Source organism: Cyprinus carpio, chromosome B4, assembly GCF_018340385.1.
Source record: "Cyprinus carpio isolate SPL01 chromosome B4, ASM1834038v1, whole genome shotgun sequence".
Lineage (NCBI taxonomy): Eukaryota > Metazoa > Chordata > Actinopteri > Cypriniformes > Cyprinidae > Cyprinus > Cyprinus carpio.
Window position 1 is genome coordinate 19,523,828 of NC_056600.1, and position 15,526 is coordinate 19,539,353.

A 15,526-nucleotide genomic window follows, 5' to 3' on the forward strand; every position below is an offset into this window, starting at 1 on the left:
TTTACGTTTAGCATTAGCCAGCACTTGGAAGAACACCAAGGACTGTGTCCACAAAGTCCTTGACAGGCATGTTTCTACATACAGAATGAAATCTGTGTGTGATGTCATGGTGGTTTTCAATGCCTGAACCTTTTTCATTTTCTGGGTGTGGACCAGACTGCATGTGTTCATTTGTCTTTTTCTTGCTTAACCCTTGTGTACCCTTTGTTTGTTTTTTGCATTTTTCAATTAAGAATACTTAATTACATGATCACAACACAATGCATTGTGAGTTTATAGACCAGCTGTTCTTAACCAGGAAATTTGTTGTAGAGGGATAAAAGGAGGGGACGTAGTATAATATGTTATTTCTACATATATAATTTACGCTGATTTATAAATGTAATTTATTTTTCTTTAGGCTCTTCACTAATGCCCTGATGGCACAATTCAATATGAAGGAGAGAAGGGGCAAGAAATCTTTGGAGAAGACACAGGTTTATAAAGCAATAAAAGGTAAGCCCATATTTCATGTTGACCAAGGAAAGATAATTAGCTCCTGCCAGTCTGTGAATAATGACTTGATTGGACAAAAACATTTCCTTCCCAGATGACATTTAAAATTCACTGCTAACTGTCTACCATGGCAATTTTAACATTTGGTGAGGTGGTTTTGTATTAATCCAGTATGGGTAGTGGATGCATAGTGTTACGTGCCACGCGCACGCACATATAGAGCGGCACCGAAGAAAAGGGTGCCGCCCGGAGTTCAATCTCCTGCTTCCACAAACACACCGGCACACAACCAAGAAGTCAAGAATAAAAAAGTATTTATTCGTTTACATAGGGATGAGACTTAGTCGCAATGAGGAATGACTTAGGCTGAGAAGGTTTCAGACGGCCAAAACAATAAACAAAAGGAGGGATGTAACTAAAATTTTGTAACTAAGTTTTAGGTCCTCTTCCCTGGAACTAAACAATTAATCAAATACAAAATCCTTACCTCCCTTGCTGACCATTAAAGAGGAGAAAACTATATGAAAGAAAAAAAACAAGGCCAAAAACCTCTCGCCGGTTACTTTGAATAAATGATGATTAGTTAGCCAATACAGTTACCGGCCTAATACCACTACCAGTTCTAACTCCTCACCAGGAGTTTTACATGAACTGGGACACAGCACAGCTCTCTCGGGGTTAACACAACACCGTTTTAAGCAGCAGTCGTACACACACGATCTACCCAGGAAGCAGGAGGGAGAGCTCCACGAGCAGACAATCCCCACTGCTTATATCCACGTGTTGAGACGCTTCAGCCGCACCCACTTAGCAGCTGCACCTGTTGCTCTAATGAGCGGGGAGCGAGAGAGAGAGAGAGCATTAAGCGTTGGTTTTGCATTGTAAATGTGATTGAGAAAAACCAACGGATTATGGTCCGTATAAACTTTGACAGGGAACGTGGACCCACCCAGATAAACCTCAAAATGTTTCAATGCCATCAATAACACAGGAGCCTCTTTTTCAATAGTGCTATACTTGTATTGACAGTGATTAAACTTTTTCGAGAAATAACACATAGGTCTCTTGATGTTCATTTCAGACGTCTGCAAAAGGACAGCTCCCACGCCTACCATACTCGCGTTAACCTCAAGTTGGAAAGGGCATTCAAAGTCAGGTGCGGCCAGGACTGGGGGTGAATAAGCACAAAAGATATTTCCTGCTCCAGAGAAAGCGCGCTCACAAGTAGAAGTCCAGTTAAAACTTCTCTTTGTGGTGGTCGGAGAAGGTCCGGGCAGGGGTACAACAAGAGTGGCAAAAATTCGCGACAAAACCCACGGTAATAACCTGGCCATCTGGCTGAAACGCTGTGAACTCCACGCTATTGTTTGTGGGGCGTGTGGAAAATTCAGTTATAGCCACAACCTTTGGTATCTATTGGACAAACCTGACCTTGACCCACACGCCAGTTAAGATAGGTGACGTAGGCTTCGGCTTAACCTACATTTCGGCCAGGTTCACGGTTAGCGATGCAAAACTACTAGTCGGTAGAACACCTCACATAACGCTTTCAACATGTTCTTCCCAATCGTGAGAAGAATACACAACAATATCATCCAGGTAAGCAGTACAATTCAGGTATACCGCCCGCAGTACCAATTGCATTAGGCGTTGGAATGTGGATGGGGCATTCCGCATACCAAACGCCATCACTGAATATTGACAGAAGTAGTCTGGTGTGACAAATGCTGAAATTTCAGAAGCGAGTGGAGTAAGGGGCACCTGCCAGTAGCCCTTCAGCAGGTCAAGTTTCAAAACGAAATTTGGCGGTCCGACTCTATCGATGCAATCATCTATTCTCGGTAAGGGAAAACAGTCAGGTTTAGTAACGGAATTAACCTTCTGGAAGTCAGTACAGAATCCAAATGAAGAATCGGCTTTCGGTACCAGCAGACAGGGAAAACTCCACGCGCTCTGACTTGGTTTTGCTAAACCGTTTCGTAACATGTATTCAACCTCAGTTTTCATGATACCACATTTATTAGGATTACCCTATACGGGTGTTGTTTAGTAGGAGCCGCAACTCCAACGTCAGTGTCATGGAACAACACATTAGTCCAATAATATCCCATCCTTACATGAGCAAGTTCATCTTTGGTTTTTACTGCGGATTCAATACAGCACGACAAAGTAGAGTCTGACTTTTGTGCGGTACTAAGCTGCTTTTGTCCGATAGTAACAGTTTGCCCCTGATTACACGCATCAGAGTTTGTCTCTAGCACATTGTCATTCACCGATAGTGACAACTCCGTAGGTTTTGAACTTAGCAGAAAAGAGTCAGACAGATCAACAGTGTGCAACGCCTTTAGCTTTAGCTTCCCACGTGGGTCTGTCGTACTCTTTAGCCAATCAGATGCGAGCTTACCATTCAACCAATCATATCATAGGCCACTGAGAGTGCATTCAAGGAGAGTAGTTTTGCACATGTTCAGATGAAGTCACAATAATGGCAGAAGCTTCCTTTGTTTGAGTCTGCGCATATTAAAGGAGAGTAGTTTTGCACATGTTCAGATGAAGTCACAATAATGGGAGTTCCAATTGGGTCGCTGTGTCCATTTCTTTTACTGTCTGTGGGATTACTGATGTAAAGGCTTAATTTCCATTCTAATTAATCCATATTGCGCAAAAGGTGCGCAAAATCGTGCTCCTTGAATGCACTCTCAGTGGCTTATGATATGATTGGTTGAATGGTAAGGCACAAGCGCAACCTCTTTCTCAAGCATTTGCTCACTCAGAAGCCTAAGGGGACCTGGAAATATCTGACTGTCAAATACCACCTTCTGATTTTAAACCAGTAATTAATTTATATATAACTAATAAGTGGCAGAAAGAATGGGATGGAAATAAAAATAATAAGCTGTATGAAATAAACCTTATTATAAAAAGAAGTAGCTTCTATAATTTTAAATCAAGACATGATCAAGTTGTGTTGATTTAAAGAGTGCATTCAAGGAGAGTAGTTTTGCACATGTTCAGATGAAGTCACAATAATGGCAGAAGCTTCCTTTGTCTGCGCATCAGAAACGGAAGTGCTAAAAAACGCTAAAAATGGGCTTCACTTGTCTCAATTGAGTTCCAATTGGGTCGCTGTGTCCATTTCTTTTACTGTCTATGGGATTACTGATGTAAAGGCTTAATTTCCGTTGTAATTAATCCATATTGCGCAAAAGGTGCGCAGAATCGTGCTCCTTGAATGCACTCTCAGTGGATTATGATATGATTGGTTGAATGGTAAGCTCGCATCTGATTGGCTAAAGAGTACGACAGACCCACGTGGGAAGAGAGCTCTGCCAGGAAAGTCTCAAAAACACACACACACAAATCCGAGTGGATTCGTAGTAAATGATGATTTGTACATTCAGACACTCGTACATTTTAAACATTCAAAGGTTTTTGTGCACAGTTGTATATCTACGAATTGTTTTGCATTTGTGAAATGTATTTTATGAATATATAATTTTATTTTGCGCATGTGAATTGCTTTTTGTGAATATATATTTTTTTTCACGCACGTGAATTTTTTTGTGTGTACGTGAATTAGGTTTCATGCATGTGAAATTGTCTACGCATGTGTGAATCGTGTTTTTTGCGTGAATTATATTTGAGACTAATCTGCTTCCATATTTAGCAGCCGCATTCTTTTGTTTCCACGCCTTGCAGTCTGCAATTAAATGACTGGGATCAAGACAGAAGAAACACATGCGTTTTGATTCGGTGGGTCTAAACATACATCCCCCGGGCATGCTCGCACGAGAATCAAACTTTGGGGAACGCACGCCCGCAGAATTCCTCTCAGTATATGCTCTTACGTTTTGACTTGGACAGGGTGTGGGAAAAACAGTACGGTGAGTCAGCACATACTCATCAGCAAATACTGCAGCTTCCGACAAAGTAGAAACCTTCTGTTCATTTAGGTGTAACACTAAATTTTCAGGGAGGCAACCCTTGAAGTCCTCCAGTAATATTAACTCCTGGAGGCTACTCAAACGTTGTAGCTTCAGACGCAACACACCACTTCTCTAACATTGCCTTTTTATCATGCGTGAATTCTACAAACGTCTGTCTAGCCGTCTTAGTATGTTTTCTGAATTTTTGCCTGTATGCCTCTGGCACGAGTTCAAATGCTCTAAGAACCGCTGTTTTGACTTCATCATAAGTGAAAGTGAAAGTGACATACAGCAAAGTATGGGGACCCATACTCGGAATTCGTGCTCTGCTTTTAACCCATCCAAAGTGAACACACACAGCAGTGAACACACACACCGTGAACACACACCCGGAGCAGTGGGCAGCCATTTATGCTGCGGCGCCCGGGGAGCAGTTGCGGGTTCGGTTCACCCTTGCTCAAGGGCACCTCAGTCATGGTATTGAGGATGGAGAAAGCACTGGACATGCACTCCCCCACCTACAATTCCTGCCGGCCCGAGACTCGAACTCACAACCCTTGGATTGCGAGTCCGACGCTCTAACCATTAGGCCACGACTTCCCCCATTGAGAGAGTCTTCAATGGGCAAAGCAGAGCAAACCTCTTGTGCTTTGCCCATGAAGCTACTCTGCAACATCACCGCCCACATATCTTTAGGCTGGCACAGTTCCCCACTACCCTCTCAAAAGCTGTAAAGTATGCATCTACTTCCGACTCCCTAGAGTGGGGAGACAGAAGCACTTCATGTAATGAGTAGGATCAAACTGACTTAGCCTCTGGGCCTGGCTCACCAACAGGCTAAGCACATTTCTCCTCGCGTAGTTAAATGAACAAGTTCTAGTTCCCACGTAAAGCCTAGCAAAATGCGTTTCATGTTCTTGATGCTTAATTTGCAAGTCTAATTCTTTTTAATTTTAGGTGATTGCCACCTTAGGATCAAACTCATGTACAGATTCTCGGTCAAAATACCAAGAGAGATCATCTCGGACAAGATTTCATTTTTTGATATCAGCTTTTTAATGCCTGACGATGAAGCAGGATATTTTGAAGCTTTCCGCAATTTGTAGTTGCTCTTTTTAAAACTTTTTTTTTTTTTTCTAACTGCTCCACAGGCGGAGAGTTAATAAAAGCTTCAACCTCACTCTCCATATTTCCTCCCGCACCCAAAATAGTTTTTGATATATATGGTTAGATAAGAGAAAAAAATATTTAGATTTTTTACTCACCGACTTTGAGGTTTCCCATTTCATTTCTGCGATCAGAATTAGGAATTTTTAAAGACAGGCCCCCCATTATATTTGCGATGTAGCACGTAACAAAGGAAATTAACATAATTTTGCTTACAAATATGGGTATTTGGGTATGGCTGCAGATTGCCTTTTGCATGTTTCTAATGTTTGTCCTTTTCAACTTGTGCAGACACGATCAAAGAGATTTGATGGCAGCCTGAAGAGGACTTCATAAGGATGACCACTTCAGGCATCTGAGCATGCACCGCAAAGAAGTTGAGGTGGAGGAAACGCAGCAGTCACTCAGGACTGATTATTCATTGAAGAATGTTTTGTACATTGTCTTTCCTGTTTTAGTATAGTTGCTTATGGTTTAATTTTACCACAAAACACATTCGGTTATGCACTTAAATTTTTATTGTTGTACATTTTGTTGTAGTATAGTCCCACACAAGGTTGGGCTGTTTAACTTATTTTATTTTTTATGTTTAACTTTATTTTATTTTTTTATTTTATGCACAACATTGAAGTGATGTATGCAAGCCATTAAATTCATGTTCCTAGATTTTAATGGTAGTTGGCAGGAAATTTAACTAGTCAAAGTGAAGTTTGTGGCAGTTAAAAACAATAAATATGGAAATAAGTGATTGGTGATTGAGTTGTGATTGATTTGTAAATCTGTTTATAACTGTAGTCCCATGTTTCCAGAACGTGAAGGACCTGTTTCCTGTAGCAGTTAATTTTCCCGTAGCTTCGTTTGGCTCAGCAGCAGGATTAAACCTTTGAATGCTTTTCCATTTATCATCCGCTGATGAGACAATCAAATGAAGCTATAGGAAAAGGAACTTGAACAGTATGCCACCTTCTGAAATGGGACTACAGTTATGTACAAAGCCTATAAGCAGTATAAAATGATCAGTGTTGGGGTAGTTACTCAAAATTTAATTAGTTACTAGTTACTTCTGTAAATTGTAATGAGATTACTTTACTAGTTATTGCATTTGAAAAGTAACTTCACTACTTATTACTTTACTTTTTCTTAATTTATCATGTAGATACACGGACAAACATCATAGCCCTATCACTTAACCTTTCTGCGTATAGTTTATTGTATAAATATTGAACCATATGAAAGAACAATATCCCCGTCTGCACAAAGTAATATGCCTCACCGAACCAGAAACAACAGGATAAAGAAGGCTATGGTGGGGTCATTTTTAAATGGTGTCAACACACAAGTTTCAAAAACACAGGCTTTGGTAAACATGAGAACAAAACTCTTCTCCTGAGAACAAAAACCAGCTTTTTATTAGATCTATGGCAAAAAAAAAATAAAAAAAAAAAGAAGTTAATAATGAAAAAAAATGGAAAAATAAAGGTCACTTTATCCTATAAAAAAATAAATCTTAATTCTAAAAATGCACTTAAGCCCATAAAAAGGAAATAGAAAAATGAAATTAATTATCTAAACAGAAAATTCACGTCATCCCAAAACCCTCACCCCTCGCTTTCCCCTTAGCTCGCTTCCTCCTGAGATGTGGCTTCCAGAGGTAAAACATACCAAGGCACAAACTCTTGAACCTATTAAGGAATTATTGTTTGTTGCAATTATCACAATGCACATAAACAGAGAAAACAAAAAGTAACAGTGAAAAACAGAAAGTGCAGCAAAGCTTTATACCTCAAACTGTATCCCATTCTTAATTCATTTTTTTCTCTCTATTCTTCTCACAAATAACGCATTTCATCACATAAGTAAAAAAGTCTTTCAAATCTTTTATTCTGACAGCCTGTTCCTCCTTGGGGTCAGGTAGAACAATACTGCTCCAGGCTGAAAAGCCTTTCAACCGTGTGTGTACTTGGATTTGTATTGGAGTGTTGTACCTTCCAGCTTTGCAATTTCATTAATCCTGGGGAACTCTGGAGAGAACCTCCCAGTCAGATCCAGGCATTTTAAGTACCCATGACTTCAGTCTCTGCAGTGTAGGAAAACTCCTCTTCAAATTCAAAAAAGTCATTGTGACTGAGGTGACAGGGCTAAAAATAATACTAGCATGGTTTTAACAGCACTTCTTCTCTTCTCATCTTTGAGCCAGCGGACCTTTAATTTAAGTGCATTGTGGCAGTAGTAGCCATCAGAGCATCCTTAAGCGTCCAAGACAGATGCAAATCTGTCTTTGATTGTCTGTGATATGAAATAGTAGGCTACATTAGACAAACATTTATAGTTCAATTAACAGCTTTACAGCCTCATAAATTTATTTACCACAGTACATCAGCTATATTAAACTGCAGGCCTATAGCCTACACTGCAAGCTATTATTTAAGGCGGCACTGATAAAAATGATTTTGTGGTGAAATACTACAGAAAAAAAAACAATGTAATTTACATGAAAAAGTTAGTTCAGGCAAGAATAAAATTCTAAATTCTTCAAAAAAGTAAATTCTTCATTCAATGTTATATTGTTTGAGTGAAATGTATTGAAAAGGAAACTTCAACTAAATATTCAACATTTTCCTAGCCAAGTTAAAATTATTTATTTTCTTTGTTACTTTCATTTAACTTAGTTAAGTGGAGTTTACTTAATTCCATATGTGAAATTTATTTAAAATGTGTGCAAAAACTTGCCAAATAAAGTGAATTGTTTTTTTTTTTCTTCATGTAGAGCCTATTCATTTTATTATTCAATATGTGTTTAACTGTACAATAGCACCAGGCATGCCAGCTGTCATCTGGGAAAGGCCATCCTTGTCACGTCTGGGATACAAGGAGACACGGTGAGAGATCCAAATGCGAGTACGTCTTTTATTAAGGGCAATCCAAAGAATAAACAGTCCAGGCAGGGGTCAATACCAAACATAAACAAGGACACAAGGCTAGAGCACGACAAGAGACAGACGAGAATAAACAAGGACTCCGTAACAATGACAGAACAACCAGGGTATTTATACACAGGGAAGTGGCAATACTAATGGGGAATTGGCTGAGTGCAATGATTAATGACCAGGGACAGCTGAGTGCAATGAGGAGACAGGGATCATGGGGAATGTAGTTCAGGAAGTGACCGACACCATGGGGAAGGAGGACATCTAGTGGTTACCCAGGGAACACAACCCAAACACTGTGACACAACCCCCCCTCTACGGAGCAGCTACCAGACGCTCCAAGACATCAGGGACAGGAAGTGAAAAAAAAAAAAAAAAAAAAAAAAAAAAAAAAAAAGAAAGGCTAACAACACAACCAGGAGACCAGGAGGGAGGTGGACTGGTGGAGGTAGAACAGGGGTAGGGATGGAGGGCCAGGCCCGTGTAGGGGAACAGGGACCTGCAGCAATGGCTCCACCAGCAGCCAAAGTGTATCAGTCAGTTCAGGGGGCCAGGGTGGCCCCGAAAGTTCAGGGGACCACGAGGGACCAGGCAGTTCAGGTGGCCACAGAGGCTCAGTCAGTTCCGATTGCGCAGCCGGCCAGGGAGGAACCCGCCATTTGAATGGCCAGGACGGAACCTGCCATTCCGGGGCCCCTGTGGAGACATGAAGCGCCTCGGCTTTGGGAACCATCTCGGGCACCGCATCGGGAACGGCCTCGGGCCCCGCATCAGCCTCCAGAACCACATCCTGCACCACCACGGCATGGGGCACCGCCTCGGCCTCCGGAACAGCATCGGGCCTCCGGAACAGCATTGGGCACCACCTCGGCATGGGGCACCGCCTCGGCCTCCGGAACAGCATTGGGCACCGCCTCGGCCTCCGGAACAGCATCAGGCACTGCCTCAGGAACGGCCTCAGGAACCGCCTCGGCCTCAAGAACCGCCTCGGGCACCGTATTGGCCTCCCGGCAGCGGACTGCTCGGGAACAGCCTCCGGGACGGCAGCGGCCTGCTCGGGAACGGCCTCCGGGCCTTGAGGAACGGTCGATCCCTGTCTCCTCCTTTGCCCTCTATGACGGCGAGTCGGTGGTAGCTTGTCCAGAGACTCAGGCATTGAGTCGGCCATCTTGTCTGGCGACACAGGTGTGGATTCGGCCATCTCATGCTGTGGCGCTGGGCTGGCGGCCATCTTGTGCTGTGGCGCTGGGCTGGCAGCCATCTTGGGCCATGACTGTGGACCGGTGGCCAACTTCGACATTGGCGCTGGGTTAGCAGCCATCTTGTGCTGTGGCGCTGAGCTGGCGGCCATCTTGTGCTGTGGTGCTGGGCTGGCGACCACCTTGTGCTGTGGCGCTGGGTTAGCGGCCATCTCGTGCTGTGGCGCTGGGCACGCTGAGCTGGCGGCCATCTTGTGCTGTGGCGCTGGGTTGGCGGCCATCTTGGACTGTGGCGCTGGCTCAGCAGCCGTGACGTGAACACTCCTGGGAATCTCTAGGATCTTGTTCAACATGGAGAAGTAATCCAAAAATGTCTCAGCGGCCACCTTGTGCTGTGGCGCTGGGCTGGCGTCCATCTTGCCTTGTGGCGCTGGCCCTGCGGCCATCATGGGCAGTGGCGCCACCATGCCACGTGCGCTTCTTCTCCCCTCTCCGTCCGCCATGGTGAGACAGTGGCTCTGATCCTTCCCACACGAGCCCCGGGTCGAAGGGGGGCCATGGTTGAGAGCGATGCTGAGCCTCCTCTCGACCACTCCCTCCTCGGCGACCTCCACCTGGTCCCCTGGAAAACCACCAGGCGAGTTCCCTCAAAACTACTCCTATCCCGCTCTGTGGCTGGGGAGGAAACATGAGCAGACATACCGCTGGATCTCAGAGTGACGGAGTCCTTCTGTCACGTCCGGGATACAAGGAGACACGGTGAGAGATCCAAATGCGAGTACGTCTTTTATTAAGGGCAATCCAAAGAATAAACAGTCCAGGCAGGGGTCAATACCAAACATATCCAAACATAAACAAACAAGGACACAAGGCTAGAGCACAACAAGAGACGGACAAGAATAAACAAGGACTCCGAAACAATGACAGAACAACCAGGGTATTTATACACAGGGAAGTGACAATACTAATGGGGAATTGGCTGAGTGCAATGATTAATGACCAGGGACAGCTGAGTGCAATGAGGAGACAGGGATCGTGGGGAATGTAGTTCAGGAAGTGACCGACACCGTGGGGAAGGAGGACATCTAGTGGTTACCCAAGGAACACAACCCAGACACTGTGACAATCCTTCAACGCAAGCAACTTTGACATGAGAATCTCTAAGGTTGGCAGGAGGGTGCCGTAGTAGCAATCATCTTCTCTTTGTAGTATATCTAATGCAGCAGCAAGAGGACTTAACACTGCACAATATTCCTTCAGGAACTGATACTCTCGTTCAGTGATGCTCTTTACACTCAGTCTAGAAAAAATGGTGTTTAAATCTCTGATTGGGATTTCTGTGATGAGAGACAAGACGTCATGAGTTGAGTTCCAGCGTGTAGCAGTGGGTATGATGAGCTTTCTTTTTAGCACATCCTCAACCTGGTCTGAAGCCACAGTAGAGCGACTTGTTTTTGTCCAGACAGTTGCACACTTGGCAAGAGCACTTCTGTAAACTGCTCTACAGTCATTGTTACTGGTCAGCCATTTCTCCAGGTCATTTTTTGCAATCAGGTTTAGTGTATGTGAAGCACAGTGAAAATGTCTCATCTGATTCTGTGGAGAGTGCTTCGGCAACATCAGTAAAAGTGACCTGCTCCTCCCCCTCCTCATCAGATGGCTCGTCAGAGTCAGACCCATCATCAGGATGGGTTTCAAACATTCTAAAGGCTTTTACAAAATTGCTGCCATTATCAGTGACACATGCTGTTACTTTTTGTGATCGTCCAAAGGATGAATGAACCTGTTCTATTTCGCTAGCTATGACATCGTAAGTGTGTCTTCCTCTCACTCTCTTGCAGGCAAGAGCAGCCTTCTCGCGTTTAAAACTAATGCCATCTATCCAGTCCATTCCCAAATAACTTTTGTTGTTGGCGGACCAAATGTCCGCGGTGGTACACACATGATCCAGGGACTCAAACGTTCTTTTAAGCTTTGATTCCATGTCAGAATAACACTTATCCATGTAATGTGAAAATGTTTTCCTGTCGGAATGTCCGCGGTGGTACACACTATTTTTCTAAACCTGGGCGATTCAATGGTCGACAGGGGAAGCATGTCTTCTACAATGAACCCTGCAACTAGCCTGTTCATTTCGTTTTGTGTTACCTGCTGCACTCCAAGACTTGAGAAAAGCTTAGCTTGTTTAGGTGGGGTCAGCTGATGATGAGTGACTCTTTCAAATGACCTGTGAGCAGGATCTTTCGCCACAAGTTTTGTATTGCCATGCTGGGCTGACAAATGCTTAGACAGGTTGCTCATCGAGTTGGCAGCAGTTGAAAGACACTTGTCATCTGGCATCACAGCCTGCACCTTCAGGGGACCAAAAATGATGTAGAAAAGACGTCATTTGGACGTGTCTTTGCGCAGTGGGATTTATCTGCATTTTTTTTATATTGACCTCAGGATGTTATTTACCTTTACAAAGGCCATTTTTTTAAACCTTGTTAAATTTATGCATCATATTTCTTGTCAAATTCTTACAGCTGATCAATATATTCAATTTACAGGCTCTATACCAAACAAATTAAATTATTTACATTGCACAATTACAACTGCAATAAATTATGTTATGAGATTAAGGTTTTAATTACAATTTTGAATATACAAATAAGAAATGTTGGGGGAGAAATACATACTTTTAACGTGCAAGTACGTTGGAATCAGTGTGTCTTCCATCCAATATTTTTTTTAATTTAATACTGAAATCTGAAAAATGAAAAAAACTGCACATTTTTAATTTGTTCAAACAAAACAAAAAAGTAAAGAATTCTGCTTCATTTTTCTTTTTTTTACATTCAGGGATAGAAAACGAATAAGCAACTTAAATATTCAGTCTCTACATGTGGGCAGGAATGAAACACCCATCTTCGCTGATTGGTCAACCAAACATTACAACATAATAACTTTAATTTTCAGTCTATGCGTGACGGTCGAGTTTACTCGACAAGATAAATAAAATGAATAAACAACTGAATAAAACGGTCGATTTTGTCAAATAGGGTGTCAAATTTCGTTCGACCTCCCCTCCAGCAGACATGTCATATATATATGTGCATGGCATATATATGTGCCCCATACATGGAATCAGAGTGCCTACTGTATGTAGTAAATGGAAAATCTCTACAGCAAAAGGCCAACATGCATTCGGTTTGTTTCTACCATTTATTAGTAATGATTAACACCAGTTTGTTTGCTACTTACTATTTAGAGTCATTCGCTTCTATTGTTTGGGTTGTTAATTTTTTTTTTTAAATTTTATTTTTTTCTCTTCATCAAACAGCCAGATTAATGAATGGCTTGACACAAACCTTACCAAGGCAGACCCTAGACAGAGCTTTCTTTTCTGCAACCTACCCATGAAATATTAGTTTATCTCATAAATATTAATTTTCTTTGCATCTGCACTTACAACTAGGTATTAGTTTTGATATTTGGGCTTGACACTGAATTATAGCTAACCACCTATTAAAATCTGTGTGGCAAAGCTGCGAAATGCAGAGTCCTGAACAGGTCCCTTTCTGGAGACCTGCCCCGCCCGTACCCGTTCAGCACCAGATCCGACCCGTCACCCATGATAATATCAAAATTAAATCCGCACCTGCCCAGACCCGTTAATATTTTGGCCCGTTACTCGATCCGTGCCAGCAATAAATCACACACGCTAAAATCATTCCAATTAAAATACTTTATTTTTTTATCTCGCACGTCTCTCAACATCACAACAGCGTCATGAAAGGGCTAATGAAACAGGCTAAAGTGCGGTTTGTTTTGCGGCATTCAAGTAGCCTACCATCGGCACCTAATAGGCTATGGAACCTGATAACTATACGCAAATAGACTTATTAATGAAAAAAAAAAAGAACAAGAAAAAATACAACCTGAGCCTGTCGCTCACAAACAATAGCCTTACTAGGCTACGAGAAGCATCAACAAAAGTCGCACTGTCGCAATGGTGGTGACATGTTGGGTCAAATGTCATATTGTTGTTTCGTATGTGTAATGGTAATTTAGACATACAAATATTGCACATATTTTTTTTTTTTTCAGGGTTTGGATATGTTCTTGTAACTCAAACGAGTTCACCTTCAAATCATGACGTCAAATTCATATTTCACTAAATTCAATCACTGAAACAAGCACTCTGACGAACAAATAGTCCCAGTGCCAGTGGGACAACATATGATTTCCTAAATTCGTATAAAGTGCCCTGTGAATAAAGCTCAAAATAGAAAAATAATAGATGTGCATCAAAGATAAATTACAGAAAGTCAATTCTTTTCATATCTGTCATAGGGCCCTATCATACACCCGGCGCAATACGACGCAAGGCGCGGCGCAAGTGTGTTTGCTAGTTTCAGTCCGGCACCGTTCGCATTTTCTCGTCCAGCGCCACATTGTTTAATTAGCAAATGCATTTGCTCCCATTTGTGCGCCCATGGCCGTGCTGGTCTAAAAAAGAGGTGTGTTCAGGTGCATTGCTATTTTAAGGAGCTAAAAATAGACTGCGCCATAGACCAACGCAAACCTGATCTAAAGTCAAGAAAAAGGTTTTAACCAACTTATTAACTCTGGGACAACAGAAAACAACACTCTTCTGGATCCTGTGTTCATAATCGGCGCACACTCGCATATCAGGGCAGGACTCTGACAGACATATTACAGACATCATGATCCTGTGTATTGTATTTTAGAATAGAGCAATGATTTTTGAACAAAAATAAAATACATTTTATAAACATACAACGTACCATGAGTCCTTTCTGAGTTGGGGGATGCTTCCCCCAAAATATAGTATCAAGCAACCATTCGCAGTGCTGGCTATTCAATTGCATCAGTTGTGTGGGGAGTTTGGCATATGGATTGTTATGCCGGTTTGTCTGCTGCTCGCATCCCACTCTGTCCAACATGGCTGCATGGACAGTCAGCGGGTGGTGTGTGTTGCCCGAACATAAATAACTCTCTGTACTACCTCTTACCATACCGTGTCCTCTAACACTAACGTATCAATGCATAGTTCTATAAAATATACTTGATGGAAGTGGCCCTTACTGAACTGATGAAATATCAAAGCGACCGTGAAAGACATCAGCAGAGATCAGTTTTTCCAGAGGTGCACATCACACTTCTGTAATTTATGCTATAGATGTCATACACAGGATCGGCAAACTGAAGGATGCAAGGGACAGTAGCAGTCCAAGACCCGTGATTAAAGATTTCTTTCCAGGTCTGCAAGGGATTTGGTGTGGAAGCTCTCAAAGGCTAACGATCTTCTGTCTAACAAACATCGCGGCTTCAAGGAAGATTGAACTGCAGCTGATAAAGAAGCATGCAAGAAATTATGGCAACTGGTAAAGAAGGTGCAAAAAGAAGAGAAATCAATGGGGAAATTATATTTGGTTTGCCCATGGCAGCAATAAAGCAGCAGGGGTCGCAATACTCTAGGGAAAATTTAAGGGCCATGTTCTTAACCATGAGAGAGATAATTCTGGAAGATTGGTGATACTGGAAGTAAGCATTGATCAGTCACATTACATTTTGGTGAATTCATATGCTACCAACAATAAGCTACAAAATAACATTTTTGGGAAATATTGAATTAAAATGAATGCAGATCGAGAGCAAATTCCCTGATGCTAAAATAATATGGGCAGGGGACTTTAACTGTGTACATAATGATTTATTAGATTTATTAGAAGCAGTCAAAGGAAGAAGGCTGACATCAGTTAGGACAGGTACAACAGAGTCCTCTTCATTATCAGATAATAGACTC